Genomic DNA, 21,894 nt, shown 5'->3' on the forward strand with positions numbered 1-21,894 from the left:
TACCGCAAAACGGACGAAACGGACTTGTGTTGGAGCGCTACGGTCGAAATGGGGGTCCTGTTCATCGGGAGGGGTGTGGCGTACCACAAAATGGAGGAAACGGACTTGTGTTGGAGCGCTACGGTCAAAACGGGGGTCCTGTTCATCGGTAGGGGTGTGGCGTACCGCAAAACGGGACTCCACGGGATACTGTTCATCTCCACCGTCGACCTCCTCTAGCCTCCACGGGCTACTGTCGACCTCCTCTAGCCTCCACGGGCTCCTGTTCATCCAGCCTCCACCGCGCGCTACTCCACCGGCTACTGTTCAACCACCCCTCCACCATCTACTGTTCATCCAGCCCTCCACCGTCTACTGTTCATCCAGCCCTCCACACAACGGGGTCCTGTTCAACCACCCCTCCACCGTCTACTGTTCATCCAGCCCTCCACACCAATGGGTCCTGTTCATCCAGAGGCAACGCCACCGCTCACCGTTCATCCACCCCCTCCCCCCCGCAACTCTCACTGTTCATCCAATCGATCGGCTTCAGTTAGCAGCAGTAGCGAAGGAATCGCTCCATCGGGTTCAGTTAACAGCCATCGATCGCTCGCTCGGGTTCAGTAACGCGTAGCCTGTAGTGCAATCGCTCGGGTTCAGTTAGAACCCAACGCCTCGCTCGGGTTCAGTTAGAGCCAACGCCTCGCACACACGCGCGTACGTGTACGAGAGAAACGCGCATCGCTCGGCCCCCGACCTCCCACCCTAACCGGCAACTCCCTGAAATTTCCCCCCACCTCGCTTCTACCACGGTTTTTCCCCATCATGGACGGCCCAAAGAATGTCATGCAGCTGCGTCTCCGGCCCGCCCAGGACGAAAAGCCCATTTTCTGTCATGATTTTCTGTTATAGAAGTAGGAGCCCACCACATCTATGATGATACCGGGTTTTGTACAATTATCGTCATAGAAGTGTCATATGTATACAACAACAACAACAACAAAGCCTTTAGTCCCAAACAAGTTGGGGTAGGCTAGAGGTGAAACCCATAAGATATCGTAACCAACTCATGGCTCTGGCACATGGATAGCAAGCTTCCACGCACCCCTATCCATAGCTAGCTCTTTGTCGATACTCCAATCCTTCAGGTCTCTCTTAACGGAGTCCTCCCATGTCAAATTCGGTCGACCCCGCCCTCTCTTGACATTCTACGCACGCTTTAGCCGTCCGCTATGCACTGGAGCTTCTGGAGGCCTGCGCTGAATATGCCCAAACCATCTCAAACGATGTTGGACAAGCTTCTCCTCAATTGGTGCTACTCCAACTCTATCTTGTATATCATCATTCCGGACTCGATCCTTCCTCGTGTGGCCACACATCCATCTCAACATATGCATCTCCGCCACACCTAACTGTCGAACATGTCGCCTTTTAGTCGGCCAACACTCCCGCCATACAACATTGCGGGTCGAACCACCGTCCTGTAGAACTTGCCTTTTAGCTTTTGTGGCACTCTCTTGTCACAGAGAATGCCAGAAGCTTGGCGCCACTTCATCCATCCGGTTTTGATTCGATGGTTCACATCTTCATCAATACCCCCATCCTCCTGCAACATTGACCCCAAATACTAAAAGGTGTGCTTCCGAGGTACCACCTGGCCATCAAGGCTAACCTCCTCCTCCTCACACCTAGTAGTATTGAAACCGCGCATCATGTACTCGGTTTTAGTTCTACTAAGCCTAAACCCTTTCGATTCCACGGTTTGTCTCCATAACTCTAACTTCCTATTTACCCCCGTCCGACTATCGCCAACTAGCACCACATCATCCGCAGAGAGCATACACCATGGGATATCTCCTTGTATACCCCTTGTGACCTCATCCATCACCAATGCAAAAAGATAAGGGCTCAAAGTTGACCCCTGATGCAGTCCTATCTTAATCGGGAAGTCATCGATGTCGACATCACTTGTTCGAACACTTGTCACAACATTATTGTACATGTCCTTGATGAGGGTAATGTACTTTGCTGGGACTTTGTGTTTCTTCAAGGCCCACCACATGACATTCCGCGGTATCTTATCATAGGCCTTCTCCAAGTCAATGAACACCATATGCAAGTCCTTCTTTTGCTCCCTATATCTCTCCATAAGTTGTCGTACCAAGAAAATGGCTTCCATGGTCGACCTCCCAGGCATGAACCAAACTGATTTTTGGTCACGCTTGTCATTCTTCTTAAACGGTGCTCAATGACTCTCTCCCATAGCTTCATTGTATGGCTCATCAGCTTAATTCCACGGTAATTAGTACAACTCTGAACATCCCCCTTGTTCTTGAAGATTGGTACTAATATACTCCGTCTCCATTCTTCTTGCATCTTGCTTGCCTGAAAAATGAGGTTGAAAAGCTTGGTTAGCCATACTATTGCTATGTCCCCGAGACCTTTCCACACCTTAATGGGGATACAATCAGGGCCCATCGCCTTGCATCCTTTCATCCTTTTTAAAGCCTCCTTCACCTCAGACTCCTAGATGCGCCGCACAAAACGCATGTTGGTCTCATCAAAGAGTCGTACAGTTCAATGGTAGAACTCTCATTCTCCCCATTGAACAGCTTGTCGAAGTACTCCCGCCATCTATGCTTAATCTCTTCGTCCTTCACCAAGAGTTGGCCTGCTCCGTCCTTGATGCATTTGACTTGGCCAATATCCCTCGTCTTTCTCTCCTGGATCTTAGCCATCTTATAGATGTCCCTTTCACCTTCCTTCGTGCCTAACCGTTGGTAGAGGTCCTCATATGCCCGACCCCTTGCTTCACCAACAGCTCGCTTTGCGGCCTTCTTCACCATCTTGTACTTCTCTATGTTGTCTGCACTCCTATCCAGGTATAGGCGTCTGAAGCAATCTTTCTTCTCTTTAATCGCCTTCTGGACATCATCATTCCACCACTAGGTATCCTTATCTTCGCTTCTCCTTCCCCTGGACACTCCAAACTCCTCCGAGGCCACCTTACGAATGCAAGTCGCCATCTTCATCCACACATTGTCCGCACCCCCTCCTTCCTCCCAAGGGCCCTCCTTAATTACCCTCTCCTTGAACACCTGAGCTACCTCCCCCTTGAGCTTCCACCACTTCGTTCTAGCGACCTTGGCATGCTTATCCCGCTGGACACGAATCTGAAAGCGGAAGTCAGCAACCACCAGCTTATGCTGGGGTACAACACTCTCCCTAGGTATCACCTTACAGTCTAGGCACGCACGCCTCTCTTCTCTTCTCAAGAGGATGAAATCAATCTGGCTAGAGTGTTGGCCACTACTAAAAGTCACCAGATGTGATTCTCTCTTTCTAAAGAGGGTGTTAGCTACAATCATGTTGTAGGCTAGAGCAAAGCTTAAGACATCTTCTCCTTCTTTATTCCTGATGCCATAGCCAAAGCCCCCATGCGCCCCGTCAAAACCTGTGTTAGATGTACCCACGTGGCCATTGAGGTCTCCTCCTATTAAGAGCTTCTCACCAATCGGTACACTCCTAACCATGTCTTCCAAGCCTTCCCAGAACTCCCTCTTGGTGTTCTCATTGTGGCCTACTTGCGGGGCAGAAGTGTCATATGTATGATAGAAAAAAAATTCGTTCGGTCCAGAATGTCACGGATGTGTCTTTTTATTGTAGTGGGTGTCACCCATGAGATGTGTTTGCAACCAACCGCCAAAAGTCCTGATGTGTTCACATGTAATCCAGTCGTCACACTGCTCTGGGTGTTTGGACCGCAGAATATTCTTGTGTTCATTGAAATATGGGGTCACCAAGGTAGAATTATGTAGAACTGTATAGTGTGCTTGAGACCAAGAATGCCCGTCCCTACATATTATTGATTCCTCTCCTAGCATGCCTTTTCCAGTCAGTCTCCCCTCATACCGTGATTGAGGGAGACAAGTCTTCTTAAGGTCAGGAATGATGTCAACACAAAACCCAATGAGCTCCTCCATTTGATGGCCCGTGGAGATGCTTCCTTCTAGCCTAGCACGATTACGGACATATTTCTTTAAGATTAACATGAACCTCTCAAAGGGGACCATATTGTGTAGAAATACAGGGCCCAGAATGGCAATCTTGTTGACTAGATGAACTAGGAAGTGCGTCATTATATTGAAAAAGGATGGTGGGAACACCAGCTCGAAACTGACAAGACATTGTGCCGAATCACTCCTTAACCTTGGTAGGATTTTCGGATTGATCACCTTCCGAGAGATTGCATTGAGGAACACACATAGCTTCACAATGGATAATTGAACGTTTTCTGGTAGAAGCCCCCTCAATGCAACCGGAAGCAGATGCGTCATAATCACGTGGCAGTCATGAGACTTCAGGTTCTGGAACTTTTTCTCTGCCATGTTTATTATTCCCTTTATATTCGACGAGAAGCCAGACGGGACCTTCATACTGAGCAAACATTCAAAGAAGATTTCCTTCTCTTCTTTGGTAAGAGCATAGCCGACAGGGCCTTCATACTGCTTTGGAGGCATGCCGTCTTTTTCGTGCTCGTGTTGCTGGTCCTCCCGTGCCTCCGGTGTGTCTTTTGTCTTTTCCATACACATCCAAGAAGCCTAGAAGGTTCATGCAAAGATTCTTCGTCACATGCATCACATCGATTGCAGAGCGGACCTCTAGGTCTTTCCAATAGGGTAGGTCCCAACATGGGTCCGCGTCCATCAGCGTCACTCGGAATAGATTGTCCGTAGGGACCCTATCCAAAGATTACTTGTAAATCATTGACCATAGAAAGTATGTGATCACCAGTACGGACGGCGGGCTTCTTCCGGTGATCTGCCTCGCCTTTGAAATGCTTGCCTTTCTTTTGACATTGATGGTTGGTCGGAAGAAATCGAAAATGTCCCAGGTACACATTCTTCCTCCATTTGTCCAAATATATACTTTCGGTGTCATCTAAACAATGCGTGCATGCGTGGTATCCCTTGTATGTCTGTCCTGAAAGGTTACTGAGAGTAGACCAATCATTGCTGGTTACAAACAGCAACACATGTAGGTCAAATTCCTGCTGTTTTGTGCCCATCCCACACACGTACACCTTTTCAATTCCACATCGATAAAAGTTATTCAACTAATGTCCTTAGGTACACATCAATGTCGTTGCCGGGTTGCTTATGTTGGCGAACGTAGTAATTTCAAAATTTTTCCTACGCACACACAAGATCATAGTGATGCATAACAACGAGAGGGGAGAGTGTTGTCCACATACCCTCGTAGACCATAAGCGGAAGCGTTATGACAACGCGGTTGATGTAGTCGGACGTCTTCACGATCCGACCGATCCAAGCACCGAACGTACGGCACCTCCGAGTTCAGCACACATTCAGCTCGATGACGATCCCCGGACTCTGATCCAGCAGGGTGTCGGGGATGAGTTCCGTCAGCACGACGGCGTGGTGACGATGATGATGTTCTATCGACGCAGGGCTTCGCCTAAGCACCCAACGATATGACCGAGGTGGAATATGGTGGAGGGGCCACCGCACACGGCTAAGGAACGATCACGAAGATCAACTTGTGTGTCTAGAGGTGCCCCCTACCCCCGTATATAAAGGAGCAACGGGAGAGGCGGCCGACCTAGGGAGGAGGCGCGCCAAGGGGGGAGTCCTACTCCCACCGGGAGTAGGACTCCTCCTTTCCTTGTTGGAGTAGGAGAGAAGGAAAGAGGAGGAGAGGGAGAAGGAAAAGGGGGCTGCCCCCTTTGTCCAATTCGGACCAGAGGGGGGGCGCAGGCCTCCTTCCTTTTGGACTCTCTCCTATATTCCCGTATGGCCCAATAAGGCCCATATAGTCCCCGGCGAATTCCCGTAACTCTCCGGTACTCCGAAAAATATCCGAATCACTCGGAACCTTTCCGAACTCCGAATATAGTCGTCCAATATATCGATCTTTACATCTCGACCATTTCAAGACTCCTCGTCATGTCCCCGATCTCATCCGGGACTCCGAAAAACTTCGGTACATCAAAACTCATAAACTCATAATATAACTGTCATCGAAACCATAAGCGTGCGGACCCTATGGGTTCGAGAACTATGTAGACATGACCGAGACACGTCTCCGGTCAATAACCAATAGCGGAACCTGGATGCTCATATTGGCTCCCACATATTCTACAAAGATCTTTATCGGTCAAACCGCATAACAACATACGTTGTTCCCTTTGTCATCGGTATGTTACTTGCCCGAGATTCGATCGTTGGTATCCAATACCTAGTTCAATCTTGTTACCGGCAAGTCTCTTTACTCGTTGCGTAATGCATCATCTCACAACTAACTCATTAGTTGCAATGCTTGCAAGGCTTAAGTGATGTGCATTACCGAGAGGGCCCAGAGATACCTCTCCGTCAATCGGAGTGACAAATCCTAATCTCGAAATACGCCAACCCAACAAGTACCTTCGGAGACACCTGTAGAGCACCTTTATAATCACCCAGTTACGTTGTGACGTTTGGTAGCACACAAAGTGTTCCTCCGGTAAACGGGAGTTGCATAATCTCATAGTCATAGGAACATGTATAAGTCATGAAGAAAGCAATAGCAGAAACTAAACGATCAAGTGCTAAGCTAACGGAATGGGTCAAGTCAATCACATCATTCTCCTAATGACGTGATCCCGTTAATCAAATGACAACTCTTTTGTCCATGACTAGGAAACATAACCATCTTTGATAAACGAGCTAGTCAAGTAGAATCATACTACTGACACTATGTTTGTCTATGTATTCACACATGTATTATGTTTCCGGTTAATACAATTCTAGCATGAATAATAAACATTTATCATGATATATAAGGAAATAAATAATAACTTTATTATTTCCTCTAGGCATATTTCCTTCAGTCTCCCACTTGCACTAGAGTCAATAATCTAGTTCACATCGCCGTGTGATTTAACACCAATATTCACATCTGTATGTGATTAATACCCATAGTTCACATCGTCATGTGATCAACACCCAAAGGGTTTACTAGAGTCAATAATCTAGTTCACATCGCTATGTGATTAACACCCAAAAGAGTACTAAGGTATGATCATGTTTTGCTCGTGAGAGAAGTTTAGTCAACGGGTCTGTACATTCAGAGCCGTATGTATTTTGCAAATATTCTATGTCTACAATGCTCTGCATGGAGCTACTCTAGCTAATTGCTCCCACTTAGAGTCATCTGGATCGGTGGAAAAGCTTGCACCGATGTAACTCTTTACGATGGGCTCTTTTATCACCTCCATAATCGAGAAGTATTTCCTTAGTCCTCGCTAAGGATATTCTTGACCGCTGTCCAGTGATCTACTATTAGATCAAAATTGTATTCCTTTGCCAAACACAGAGCAAGGTATACAATAGGTCTGGTTCACAGCATAGCATACTTTATAGAACATATGACTGAGGCATAGGGAATGACTTTTCATTCTTTTTCTATTTTCTGCCATGGTCGGGTCTTGAGTCTTATTCAACTTCACACCTTGCAACACAGGCAAGAACTCCTTCTTTGACTGTTCCATTTTGAACAATTTCAAAAAATTTATCAAGGTATGTACTCATTGAAAAATCTTATCAAGCGTCTTGATCTATCTATATAGATCTTGATGCTCAATGTGTAAGCAGCTTCAACGAGGTCTTGCTTTGAAAAACTCTTATTCAAGTATCCTTTCATGCTATCCAAAATTTCTATATCATTTCCAATCAACAATATGTCATCCACATATAATATTAGAAATGCTACAGAGCTCCCTCACTTTCTTGTAAATACAGGCTTCTCAAAAAGTCTGTATAAAACCATATGCTTTGGTTAACTCCTCAAAGCATATATTCCAACTCCGAGATGCTTGCACCAGTCCATTGATGGATCGCTGGAGCTTGCACACTTTGTTAGCACCTTTAGGATTGACAAAACCTTCTAGTTGCATCATATACAACTCTTCTATAATAAATCCATTAAGGAATGCAGTTTTGACATCCTTTTGCCAGATTTCATAAAATGTGGCAATTGCTAACATGATTCGGACAGACTTAAGCATCGATACGAGTGAGAAAATCTCATCGTATTCAACACCTTGAACTTGTCGAAAAACCTTTTTGCGACAAGTCGAGCTTTGTAGATAGTAACACTACTATCAACATCTACCTTCCTCTTGAAGATCCATTTATACAATATGGCTTGCCGATCATCGGGCAACTCCACCAAAGTCCACACTTTGTTCTCATACATGGATCCCATCTCAGATTTCATGGCCTCAAGCCATTTTGCGGAATCTGGGCTCATCATCGCTTCCTCATAGTTCGTAGGTTCATCATGGTCTAGCAACATGACTTCCAGAATAGGATTACCATACCACTCTGGTGCGGACTATACTCTGGAATACCTACGAGGTTCTGTAGTAACTTGATTTGAAGTTTCATGATCATCATCATTAGCTTCCTCGCTAATCGGTGTAGCAATCACTGGAAATGATTTCTGTGATGAACAACTTTCCAATTTGGGAGAAGGTACAATTAGCTCATCAAGTTCTACTTTCCTCCCACTCACTTCTTTCGAGAGAAATTCCTTCTCTAGAAAGGATCCATTCGTAGCAACGAATGTTTTGCCTTTGAATTTTGTGATAGAAGGAGTACCCAAGAATTTCCTTTGGGTATTCTATGAAGACGCACTTCTCTGATTTGGGTTCGAGCTTATCAGGTTGAAAACCTTTTTCATATAAGCATTGCAACTCCAAACTTTAAGAAACGACAGCTTAGGTTTACTGCTAAACCATAGTTCATACGGTGTCGTCTCAACGGATTTAGATGGTGCACTATTAAACGTGAAGGCAGCTGTCTCTAATGCATAACCCCAAAACGATAGTGGTAAACTGATAAGAGACATCATAGATCGCACCATATCTAGTAAAGTACGATTATGACATTCGGACACACCATTACATTGTGGTGTTCCAGGTGGCGTGAGTTTGTGAAACTATTCCACATTGTTTTAATTGAAGACTAAACTCGTAACTCAAATATTTGTCTCTGTGATCAAATCACAGAAACTTTATTTTCTTGTTACGATGATTCTCCACTTCACTCTGAAATTCTTTGAACTTTTCAAATGTTTCAGACTTGTGCTTCATTAAGTAGATATACCCATATCTGCTCAAATCATCTGTGAAGGTCAGAAAATAATGATACTTGCCACGAGCATCAACACTCATTGGATCTCATACATCAGTATGTATTATTTCCAACAAATCTGTTGCTCGCTCCATTGTTCCGGAGAACGGAGTCTTAGTCATCTTGCCCATGAGGCATGGTTCGCAAGCATCAAGTGATTCATAATCAAGTGATTCCAAAAGCCCATCAGCATGGAGTTTCTTCATGCGCTTTACACCAATATGACCTAAACGGCAGTGCCACAAATAAGTTGCACTATCATTATTAACTTTACATCTTTTGGCTTCAATATTATGAATATGTGTATCACACGATCGAGATCCAACAAACCATTTTCATTGGGTGTATGACCGTAGAAGGTTTTATTCATGTAAACAGAACAACAATTATTCTCTAACTTACATGAATAACCGTATTGCAATAAATATGATCAAATCACATTCATGCTCAACACAAATACCAAATAACACTTATTTAGGTTCAACACTAATCCCAAAAGTATAGGGAGTGTGCGATGATGATCATATCAATCTTGGAACTACTTCCAACACACATCGTCACCTCACCCTCAACTAGTTTCTGTTTATTCTGCAACTCCCGTTTCGAGTTACTACTCTTAGAAACTGAACCAGTATCAAATACCATGGGGTTGCTATAAACACTAGTAAAGTATACATCAATAACATGTATATCAAATATACCTATGTTCACTTTGCCATCCTTCTTATCCGCCAAATACTTGGGGTAGTTCCACTTCCAGTGACCTGTCCCTTTGCAGTAGAATCACTTAGTCTTAGGCTTAGGTCCAGACTTGGGCTTCTTCACTTGAGCAGCAACTTGCTTGCTGTTCTTCTTGAAGTTCCCCTTCTTCCCTTTGCCCTTTTCTTGAAACTAGTGATCTTGTCCATCATCAACACTTTGATGTTTTTCTTTGATTTCTACCTTCGCCGATTTTTGCATCGCGAAGAGCTTGGGAATTGTTTTCATCATCCCTTGTATATTATAGTTCATCACGAAGTTCTACTAACTTGGTGGTGGTGACTAGAGAATTCTATCAATCACTCTCTTATCTGGAATATTAACTCCCACTTGATTCAAGCGATTGTAGTACCCAGACAATCTGAGCACATGCTCACTAGTTGAGCGATTCTCCTCCATCTTTTAGCTATAGAACTTGTTGGAGACTTCATATCTCTCAACTCGGGTATTTGCTTGAAATATTAACTTCAACTCCTGGAACATCTCATATAGTCCATGACGTTCAAAACATCTTTGAAGTCTCGATTCTAAGCCGTTAAGCATTGTGCACTAAACTATCAAGTAGTCATCATATTGAGCTAGCCAAATGTTCATAACGTCTGCATCTGCTCCTCTAATAGGTTTGTCACTTAGTGGTGCATTAAGGACATAATTCTTCTGTGCAGCAATGAGGATAAACCTCAGATCACGGATCCAATCCACATAATTTCTGCTAACATCTTTCAACACAATTTTCTCTAGGAACATATCAAAATAAACATATGAAAGCAACAACGCAAGCTATTGATCTACAACATAATTTGCAAAATACTACCAGGACTAAGTTCATGATAAATTTAAGTTCAATTAATCATATTACTTAAGAACTCCCACTTAGATAGACATCCCTCTAATCCTCTAAGTGATTACGTGATCCATATCAACTACACCATGTCCGATCATCACGTGAGATGGAGTAGTTTCAACGGTGAACATCAATATGTTGATCATATCTACTATATGATTCACGCTTGACCTTTTGGTCTCCGTGTTCCGAGGCCATATCTGTTATATGCTAGGCTCGTCAAGTTTAACCTGAGTATTCCGCGTGCGCAACTGTTTTGCACCCGTTGTATTCGAACGTAGAGCCTATCACACCCGATCATCACGTGGTGTCTCAGCACGAAGAACTTTCGCAACGGTGCATACTCAGGGAGAACACTTCTTGATAATTTTAGTGAGAGATCATCTTAAAATGCTACCGTCAACCAAAGCAAGATAAGATGCATAAAGGATAAACATCACATGCAATCAATATAAGTGATATGATATGGACATCATCATCTTGTGCTTGTGATCTCCATCTCCGAAGCACCTCCATGATCACCATCGTCACCGGCGCGACACCTTGATCTCCATCATAGCATCGTTGTCGTTACACCATCTATTGCTTCTACAACTATCGCTACCGCTTAGTGATAAAGTAAAAAGCAATTACAGGGTGTTTGCATTTCATACAATAAAGCGACAACCATATGGCTCCTGCCAGTTGCCGATAACGTCGGTTACAAAACATGATCATCTCATACAATAAAATATAGCATCACGTCTTGACCATATCACATCACAACATGCCCTGCAAAAACAAGTTAGACGTCCTCTACTTTGTTGTTGCAAATTTTACGTGGCTGCTACGGGCTGAGCAAGAACCGTTCTTACCTACGCATCAAAACCACAACGATAGTTCGTCAAGTTAGTGCTGTTTTAACCTTCGCAAGGACCGGGCGTAGCCACACTCGGTTCAAATAAAGTGAGAGAGACAGACACCCGCCAGTCACCTTTAAGCAATGAGTGCTCGTAACGGTGAAACCAGTCTCGCATAAGCGTACGCCTAATGTCGTTCCGGACCGCTTCATCTCACAATACCGCTGAACCAAAGTATGACATGCTGGTAAGCAGTATGACTTGTATCGCCCACAACTCACTTGTGTTCTACTCGTGCATATGACATCTACGTATAAAACCAGGCTCGGATGCCACTGTTGGGGAACGTAGTAATTTAAAAAAATTTCCTACGCACACGCAAGATCATAGTGATGCATAGCAACGAGAGGGGAGAGTGTTGTCCATGTACCCTCGTAGACCGTAAGCAGGAGCGTTATGACAATGCGGTTGATGTAGTCGTATGTCTTCACGATCCGACCGATCCAAGCATCGAACGTACGCCACCTCCGAGTTCAGCACACGTTCAGCTCAATGACGATCCCCGAACTCCGATCCAGAAGGGTGTCGGGGATGAGTTCCGTCAGCACGACGGCGTGGTGACGATGATGATGTTCTACCGACGCAGGGCTTCGCCTAAGCACCGCAACGATATGACCGAGGTGGAATATGGTGGAGGAGGGCACCGCACACGACTAAGGAACGATCACGAAGATCAACTTGTGTGTCTAGAGGTGCCCCCCTGCCGCCGTATATAAAGGAGCAAGGGGAGAGGCGGCCGACCTAGGGAGGAGGCGCGCCAAGGGGGGAGTCCTACTCCCACCGGGAGTAGGACTCCTCCTTTCCTTGTTGGAGTAGGAGAGAAGGAAAGAGGAGGAGAGTGAGAAGGAAAAGGGGGCTGCCCCTTTGTCCAATTCGGACCAGAGGGGGGGCGCAGGCCTCCTTCCTTTTGGCCTCTCTCCTCTATTCCCGTATGGCCCAATAAGGCCCATATACTCCCCGGCGAATTCCCGTAACTCTCCGGTACTCCGAAAAATACCCGAATCACTCGGAACCTTTCCGAACTCCGAATATAGTCGTCCAATATATCGATCTTTATGTCTCGACCATTTCGAGACTCCTCGTCATGTCCCCGATCTCATCCGGGACTCCGAAAAACTTTGGTACATCAAAACTCATAAACTCATAATATAACTGTCATCGAAACCTTAAATGTGCGGACCCTACGGGTTCGAGAACTATGTAGACATGACCGAGACACGTCTCCGGTCAATAACCAATAGCGGAACCTGGATGCTCATATTGGCTCCCACATATTCTACGAAGATCTTTATCTGTCAAACCGCATAACAACATACATTGTTCCCTTTGTCATCGGTATGTTACTTGGCCGAGATTCGATCGTTGGTATCCAATACCTAGTTCAATCTTGTTACCGGCAAGTCTCTTTACTCGTTACATAATGCATCATCTCACAACTAACTCATTAGTTGCAATGCTTGCAAGGCTTAAGTGATGTGCATTACCGAGAGGGCCCAAAGATACCTCTCCGTCAATCGGAGTGACAAAACCTAATCTCGAAATACGCCAACCCAACAAGTACCTTCGGAGACACCTGTAGAGCACCTTTATAATCACCCAGTTACATTGTGACGTTTGGTAGCACACAAAGTGTTCCTCTGATAAACGGGAGTTAGATAATCTCATAGTCATAGGAACATGTATAAGTCATGAAGAAAGCAATAGCATAAACTAAACGATCAAGTGCTAAGCTAACGGAATGGGTCAAGTCAATCACATCATTCTCCTAATGATGTGATCCCGTTAATCAAATGACAACTCTTTTGTCCATGGCTAGGAAACATAACCATCTTTGATAAACGAGCTAGTCAAGTAGAGGCATACTAGTGACACTATGTTTGTCTATGTATTCACACATGTATTATGTTTCCGGTTAATACAATTCTAGCATGAATAATAAACATTTATCATGATATATAAGGAAATAAATAATAACTTTATTATTTCCTCTAGGGCATATTTCCTTCAGCTTAGGGCCTTGGATGAGCACTGGCATCATAATGAACTTCCACTTCATGCACAACCAAGGAGGAAGGTTATAGATACATAGAGTCATGGGCCAGGTGCTATGATTGTTGCTCTGCTCCCCAAAAGGATTAGTGTCATCCATGCTTAAACCAAACCATACGTTCCTTGCGTCACCTACAAAGTCCCCCCACGTTCTCTCGACTTTTCTCCACTACGACCCGTCAGCGGGTGCTCTCAACTTCCCGTCTTTCTTACGGTCCTCTTTGTTCCATCACATCAACTTGGCATGCTCTTTGTTTCTGAACAGACGTTTCAACTGTGGTATTATAGGAGCATACCACATCACCTTGACAGGAACCCTCTTCTTGGGGTGCTCGCCGTCAACATCACCAGTGCCATCTCGTCTGATCTTATAACGCAATGCACCGCATACCGGGCATGCTTTCATACCGCGGTAGAGGATGCATTCATTAGGGCATGCATGTATCTTCCGCACCTTCAATCCTAGAGGGCATATAACCTTCTTTGCACCGTACGTACCGTCGGGCAATTCGTTATCCTTTGGAAGCTTCTTCTTCAATATTTCAGTAGCTTCTCAAATCCGTTGTCAGATACACCATTGTCTGCCTTCAATTGCAGCAACTCCAGTTTGGTACCGAGCTTTCTGTTGCCATCTTTGCTATTTTGGTACGACCCTTTTTTGCGATCTTCTAACATGCGATCAAACTTCAACTTCTCCCTTTCACTTTGGCATTGTCTCTTAGCATCAACAATGACCCGGCGTAGATCATCATCGGGCACATCGTCTGGTTCCTCTTGATCTTCAACTTCCCCCGTTACAGACCGTATTCAGGGGGCAGATAGTTGTCATCATCCACTTCTTCTTCGTTGTCTTCCATCATAGCCCCTCTTTCTCCGTGCTTGGTCCAAACATTATAGTGTGGCATTAAAGCCTTCACAATCAGGTGGATGTGAAGGGTTTTCCTGTTAGAGTAAGACTTTGTATTCTCACAGATAGGGCATGGACACCACATAAAACCATTCTGCTTGTTTGTCTCAGCCACTTCGAGCAAATTATGAACGCCCTTAATGTACTCGAAGGTGCAACGTACATCCATTGTCGGTTCATCTGCGTGCATTATATATAATTAAGTGTGTCAAAAACCCTTACAGAACATCATGAATAGAGAAGTGACCAAATTAATAGAAGTTCAACATCATGAATAAGTACATAAAGTTCATACATAGTTCTCATTGAACAACATATAGCTCTCTAGAGCATCTAATTAAGCCATACATTGAAATTATGTAAAACATTTCAATATAACAACAAATGCGATCATAATCGCAACCAAGGTAACAATTGATCCAATTGCATAATGGTACCAAGCCTCAGTATGAATGACTTATTTTCTAATCTTTCTAATCTTCAAGCGCATTGCATCCATCTTGATCTTGTGATCGTTGACGACATCCGCAATGTGCAACTCCAATTTCATTTTCTCCTCCTCAATTCTTTTCAATTTTTTCTTCAAGTAATTGTTTTCTTTTTCAACTAAATTTAACCTCTCGACAATAGGGTCGGTTGGAATTTCTAGTTCACATAGCTCCAAGAGAAAAACATCTATGTCACGTTGGTCGGCATAATTGTCATAAACACTAAATGAAAGAAATAGTTATAAAAGATAATATATGCCACATCCGAATCATAGACATGGCGAGGGACGAAGGAGGCGGATACGAAAACCATCACAGTATAAGAAACAATAATAAAAGTAAGAAAATTGTACAAGCATCAAGTGATTCATAATCAAGTGATTCCAAAAGCCCATCAGCATGGAGTTTCTTCATGCGCTTTACACCAATATGACCTAAACGGCAGTGCCACAAATAAGTTGCACTATCATTATTAACTTTACATCTTTTGGCATCAATATTATGAATATGTGTATCACACGATCGAGATCCAACAAACCATTTTCATTGGGTGTATGGCCACAGAAGGTTTTATTCATGTAAACAGAACAACAATTATTATCTAACTTACATGAATAACCGTATTGCAATAAATATGATCAAATCACATTCATGCTCAACGCAAATACCAAATAACACTTATTTAGGTTCAACACTAATCCCGAAAGTATAGGGAGTGTGCGATGATGATCATATCAATCTTGGAACTACTTCCAACACACATTGTCACCTCACCCTCAACAAGTTTCTGTTTATTCTGCAACTCCCGTTTCGAGTTACTACTCTTAGAAACTGAACCAGTATCAAATACCAAGGGGTTGCTATAAACACTAGTAAAGTATACATCAATAACATGTATATCAAATATACCTATGTTCACTTTGCCATCCTTCTTATCCGCCAAATACTTGGGGTAGTTCCACTTCCAGTGACCTGTCCCTTTGCAGTAGAATCACTTAGTCTTAGGCTTAGGTCCAGACTTGGGCTTCTTCACTTGAGCAGCAACTTGCTTGCTGTTCTTCTTGAAGTTCCCCTTCTTCCCTTTGCCCTTTTCTTGAAACTAGTGATCTTGTCCATCATCAACACTTTGATGTTTTTCTTTGATTTCTACCTTCGCCGATTTTTGCATCGCGAAGAGCTTGGGAATTGTTTTCATCATCCCTTGTATATTATAGTTCATCACGAAATTCTACTAACTTGGTGGTGGTGACTAGAGAATTCTGTCAATCACTCTCTTATCTGGAAGATTAACTCCCACTTGATTCAAGCGATTGTAGTACCTAGACAATCTGAGCACATGCTCACTAGTTGAGCGATTCTCCTCCATCTTTTAGCTATATAACTTGTTGGAGACTTCATATCTCTCAACTCGGGTATTTGCTTGAAATATTAACTTCAACTCCTGGAACATCTCATATGGTCCATGACGTTCAAAACGTCTTTGAAGTCCCGATTCTAAGCCGTTAAGCATGGTGCACTAAACTATCAAGTAGTCATCATATTGAGCTAGCCAAATGTTCATAACGTCTGCGTCTGCTCCTGTAATAGGTTTGTCACTTAGCGGTGCATTAAGGACATAATTCTTCTGTGCAGCAATGAGGATAAACCTCAGATCACGGATCCAATCCACATAATTTCTACTAACATCTTTCAACACAATTTTCTCTAGGAACATATCAAATTAAACATATGAAAGCAAAAACGCAAGCTATTGATATACAACATAATTTGCAAAATACTACCAGGACTAAGTTCATGATAAATTTAAGTTCAATTAATCATATTACTTAAGAACTCCCACTTAGATAGACATCCCTCTAATCCTCTAAGTGATTACGTGGTCCATATCAACTACACCATGTCCGATCATCACGTGAGATGGAGTAGTTTCAACGGTGAACATCAATATGTTGATCATATCTACTATATGATTCACACGCGACCTTTCGGTCTCCGTGTTCTGAGGCCATATCTGTTATATGCTAGGCTCGTCAAGTTTAACCTGAGTATTCCGCGTGCGCAACTGTTTTGCACCCGTTGTATTTGAACGTAGAGCCTATCACACCCGATCATCACGTGGTGTCTCAGCACGAAGAACTTTCGCAACGGTGCATACTCAGGGAGAACACTTCTTGATAATTTTAGTGATAGATCATCTTAAAATGCTACCGTCAACCAAAGCAAGATAAGATGCATAAAGGATAAACATCACATGCAATCAATATAAGTGATATGATATGGCCATCATCATCTTGTGCTTGTGATCTCCATCTCCGAAGCACCTCCATGATCACCATCGTCACCGGCGCGACACCTTGATCTCCATCATAGCATCATTGTCGTTACGCCATCTATTGCTTCTACGACTATCGCTACCGCTTAGTGATAGAGTAAAGTAATTACAGGGTGTTTGCATTTCATACAATAAAGCGACAACCATATGGCTCCTGCCAGTTGCCGATAACGTCGGTTACAAAACATGATCATCTCATACAATAAAATATAGCATCACGTCTTGACCATATCACATCACAACATGCCCTGCAAAAACAAGTTAGACGTCATCTACTTTGTTGTTGCAAATTTTACGTGGCTGCTACGGGCTGAGCAAGAACCGTTCTTACCTACGTATCAAAACCACAACGATAGTTCGTCAAGTTAGTGTTGTTTTAACCTTCGCAAGGACCGGGCGTAGCCACACTCGGTTCAACTAAAGTGAGAGAGACAGACACCCGCCAGTCACCTTTAAGGAATGAGTGCTCGTAACGGTGAAACCAGTCTCGCATAAGCGTATGCCTAATGTCGGTCCGGGCCGCTTCATCTCACAATACCGCTGAACCAAAGTATGACATGCTGGTAAGCAGTATGACTTGTATCGCCCACAACTCACTTGTGTTCTACTCGTGCATATGACATCTACGTATAAAACCAGGCTCGGATGCCACTGTTGGGGAACGTAGTAATTTCAAAAAAATTCCTACGCACACGCAAGATCATAGTGATGCATAGCAACGAGAGGGGAGAGTGTTGTTTACGTACCCTCGTAGACCGTAAGCGGAAGCATTATGACAACGCGGTTGATGTAGTCGTACGTCTTCACGATCCGACCGATCCAAGCACCGAACGTACGGCACCTCCGAGTTCAGCACACGTTCAGCTCGATGACGATCCCCGGACTCCTATCCAGCAGGGTGTGGGGGATGAGTTCCGTCAGCACGACGGCGTGGTGACGATGAAGATGTTCTACCAACGCAGGGCTTCGCCTAAGCACCGCAACGATATGACCGAGGTGGAATATGGTGGAGGGGGGCACCGCACACGACTAAGGAACGATCACGAAGATCAACTTGTGTGTCTAGAGGTGCCCCCCTGCCGCCGTATATAAAGGAGCAAGGGGAGAGGCGGCCGACCTAGGGAGGAGGCGCGCCAAGGGGGGAGTCCTACTCCCACCGGGAGTAGGACTCCTCCTTTCCTTGTTGGAGTAGGAGAGAAGGAAAGAGGAGGAGAGTGAGAAGGAAAAGGGGGCTGCCCCCTTTGTCCAATTTGGACCAGAGGGGGGGCACAGGCCTCCTTCCTTTTGGCCTCTCTCCTCTATTCCCATATGGCCCAATAAGGCCCATATACTCCCCGGCGAATTCCCGTAACTCTCCGGTACTCCAAAAAATACCCGAATCACTCGGAACCTTTCCGAACTCAGAATATAGTCGTCCAATATATCGATCTTTATGTCTCGACCATTTTGAGACTCCTCGTCATGTCCCCGATCTCATCCGGGACTCCGAAAAACTTCGGTACATCAAAACTCATAAACTCATAATATAACTGTCATCGAAACCTTAAGCGTGCGGACCTTACGGGTTCGAGAACTATGTAGACATGACCGAGACACGTCTCCGGTCAATAACCAATAGCGGAACCTGGATGCTCATATTGGCTCCCACATATTCTACGAAGATCTTTATCGGTCAAACCGCATAACAACATACGTTGTTCCCTTTGTCATCGGTATGTTACTTGCCCGAGATTCGATCGTTGGTATCCAATACCTAGTTCAATCTTGTTACCGCCAAGTCTCTTTACTCGTTACATAATGCATCATCTCACAACTAACTCATTAGTTGCAATGCTTGCAAAGCTTAAGTGATGTGCATTACCGAGAGGGCCCAATGATACCTCTCCGACAATCGAAGTGACAAATCCTAATCTCGAAATACGCCAACCCAACAAGTACCTTTGGAGACACCTGTCGAGCACATTTATAATCACCCAGTTACGTTGTGACGTTTGGTAGCACACAAAGTGTTCCTCCGATAAACGGGAGTTAGATAATCTCATAGTCATAGGAACATGTATAAGTCATGAAGAAAGCAATAGTAGAAACTAAACGATCAAGTGCTAAGCTAACGGAATGGGTCAAGTCAATCACATCATTCTCCTAATGATGTGATCCCGTTAATCAAATGACAACTCTTTTGTCCATGGCTAGGAAACATAACCATCTTTGATAAACGAGCTAGTCAAGTAGAGGCATACTAGTGACACTATGTTTGTCTATGTATTCACACATGTATTATGTTTCCGGTTGATACAATTCTAGCATGAATAATAAACATTTATCATGATATATAAGGAAATAAATAATAACTTTATTATTTCCTCTAGGGCATATTTCCTTCAGCTTAGGGCCTTGGATGAGCACTGGCATCATAATGAACTTCCACTTCATGCACAACCAAGGAGGAAGGTTATAGATACATAGAGTCACGGGCCAGGTGCTATGATTGTTTCTCTGCTCCCCAAAAGGATTAGTGTCATCCATGCTTAAACCAAACCATACGTTCCTTGCGTCACCTACAAAGTCCCCCCACGTTCTCTCGACTTTTCTCCACTACGACCCGTCAGCGGGTGCTCTCAACTTCCCGTCTTTCTTACGGTCCTCTTTGTTCCATCACATCAACTTGGCATGCTCTTTGTTTCTGAACAGACGTTTCAACTGTGGTATTATAGGAGCATACCACATCACCTTGACAGGAACCCTCTTCTTGGGGTGCTCGCCGTCAACATCACCAGTGCCATCTCGTCTGATCTTATAACGCAATGCGCCGCATACCGGGCATGCTTTCATACCGCGGTAGAGGATGCATTCATTAGGGCATGCATGTATCTTCCGCACCTTCAATCCTAGAGGGCATATAACCTTCTTTGCACCGTACGTACCGTCGGGCAATTCGTTATCCTTTGGAAGCTTCTTCTTCAATATTTTCAGTAGCTTCTCAAATCCGTTGTCAGATACACCATTGTCTGCCTTCAATTGCAGCAACTCCAGTTTGGTACCGAGCTTTCTGTTGCCATCTTTGCTATTTTGGTACGACCCTTTTTTGCGATCTTCTAACATGCGATCGAACTTCAACTTCTCCCTTTCACTTTGGCATTGTCTCTTTGCATCAACAATGACCCGGCGTAGATCATCATCGGGCACATCGTCTGGTTCCTCTTGATCTTCAACTTCCCCCGTTACAGACCATATTCAGGGGGCAGATAGTTGTCATCATCCACTTCTTCTTCGTTGTCTTCCATCATAGCCCCTCTTTCTCCGTGCTTGGTCCAAACATTATAGTGTGGCATTAAAGCCTTCTCAATCAGGTGGATGTGAAGGGTTTTCCTGTTAGAGTAAGACTTTGTATTCTCACAGATAGGGCATGGACACCACATAAAACCATTCTGCTTGTTTGTCTCAGCCACTTCGAGAAAATTATGAACGCCCTGAATGTACTCGAAGGTGCACCGTACATCCATTGTCGGTTCATCTGCGTGCATTATATATAATTAAGTGTGTCAAAAACAATTATAGAACATCATGAATAGAGAAGTGACCAAATTAATAGAAGTTCAACATCATGAATAAGTACATAAAGTTCATACATAGTTCTCATAGAACAACATATAGCTCTCTAGAGCATCTAATTAAGCCATACATTGAAATTATGTAAAACATTTCAATGTAACAACAAATGCGATCATAATCGCAACCAAGGTAACAATTGATCCAACTGCATAATGGTACCAAGCCTCAGTATGAATGACTTATTTTCTAATCTTTCTAATCTTCAAGCGCATTGCATCCATCTTAATCTTGTGATCGTTGACGACATCCGCAATGTGCAACTCCAATTTCATCTTCTCCTCCTCAATTCTTTTCAATTTTTTTTTCAAGTAATTGTTTTCTTTTTCAACTAAATTTAACCTCTCGACAATAGGGTCGGTTGGAATTTCCAGTTCACATAGCTCCAAGAGAAAAACATCTATGTCACGTTGGTCGGCATAATTGTCATAAACACTAAATGAAAGAAATAGTTATAAAAGATAATATATGCCACATCCGAATCATAGACATGACGAGGGACGAAGGAGGCGGATACGAAAACCAGCACAGTATAAGAAACAATAATAGAAGTAAGAAAATTGTACAAGCATCAAGTGATTCATAATCAAGTGATTCCAAAAGCCCATCAGCATGGAGTTTCTTCATGCGCTTTACACCAATATGACCTAAACGGCAGTGCCACAAATAAGTTGCACTATCATTATTAACTTTACATCTTTTGGCTTCAATATTATGAATATGTGTATCACACGATCGAGATCCAACAAACCATTTTCATTGGGTGTATGACCATAGAAGGTTTTATTCATGTAAACAGAACAACAATTATTCTCTAACTTACATGAATAACCA

This window comes from Triticum dicoccoides, chromosome 3B (genome assembly GCF_002162155.2).
Source record: "Triticum dicoccoides isolate Atlit2015 ecotype Zavitan chromosome 3B, WEW_v2.0, whole genome shotgun sequence".
Classification (NCBI taxonomy): domain Eukaryota; kingdom Viridiplantae; phylum Streptophyta; class Magnoliopsida; order Poales; family Poaceae; genus Triticum; species Triticum dicoccoides.